Source organism: Montipora capricornis, chromosome 11 (assembly GCF_036669925.1).
Source record: "Montipora capricornis isolate CH-2021 chromosome 11, ASM3666992v2, whole genome shotgun sequence".
In the NCBI taxonomy this organism is placed as follows: domain Eukaryota; kingdom Metazoa; phylum Cnidaria; class Anthozoa; order Scleractinia; family Acroporidae; genus Montipora; species Montipora capricornis.
Genome location: NC_090893.1, coordinates 737,663 through 738,460, shown reverse-complemented (window position 1 = coordinate 738,460; position 798 = coordinate 737,663). Strand labels below are relative to the sequence as shown.

General features: G+C 43.6%; 1 protein-coding gene across 1 annotated transcript in view; it reads right to left on the bottom strand.

The window, feature by feature from the left end:
* Positions 1–466: 466 nt before the first annotated feature.
* The window catches only part of LOC138024034 (uncharacterized protein C14orf93-like), a 5,648-nt gene continuing 5,316 nt past the window's right edge, over positions 467–798 (bottom strand). The window contains exon 6 of the mRNA XM_068871126.1: positions 467–798. This exon is cut by the window's right edge and continues 1,345 nt beyond it. The gene's annotated coding sequence lies outside the window, so the exon portion shown is untranslated.

Below are 798 nucleotides of genomic sequence, written 5' to 3'. Positions count from 1 at the left end.
GTAATCACTGGAAGTAGCACTGCATAAAGAGCCAAATATTCGGGCCCGAATTCGCTCGTATACGGATCAGCGCACGCCACGTATGACGGAATTTTCTGACGTATTCGATTACGGTCGACTCGAAACACACCTGGAATATTCTATTAGAATCCGGCCTGTTTTTCCGTATTCAACTTGAATACTCGTGAATGACTCGATAAACCATACGGAGCACGCTTTGGTAGATTTATGTTACATGAGATTTTCTTCGAAGAAACAGTGACTCGAACATTTTCGAATACTCTCAGTTGTTCCAGAGTTTGCGACTGGAACACCAGGTGCACGACGCCACTTCTGACGTGAACGTTCCAGAATACTGATGGTTACGTCAAGTATGCTCTGATTTTCGAGAATCGCACGCTATGAATACGATAGTTGTCACATTTTTCACAGTCGAAGATGTATCGTGTCGTCAAGAACGGGATTTTATACAGGTAATATACACTACCGTGAAGTACAGTCAGACAACACGCTACGTGTTCCGAAGCGTGCGCCTGAGACACGAGTCTCATGCGAAATATGAAACGTGTTTATATTCGAACACTGACGCATAGATGAGGTTTTAAAAGGTATTCTAAACGACACACATCAAGTGTTCTGTGGTTTTTCGACTGGGAAACGAGAGTCATGTGAAGTATGAAACATGTTCATGTTCGGATACTGGCGCATTCGTGAAGCACTGACGACCCATACCAAAGCTTGTATATATATCCCCAAGACGGTGTTCAAACTGCCGAGTGGAACACACTTTTTACTTCC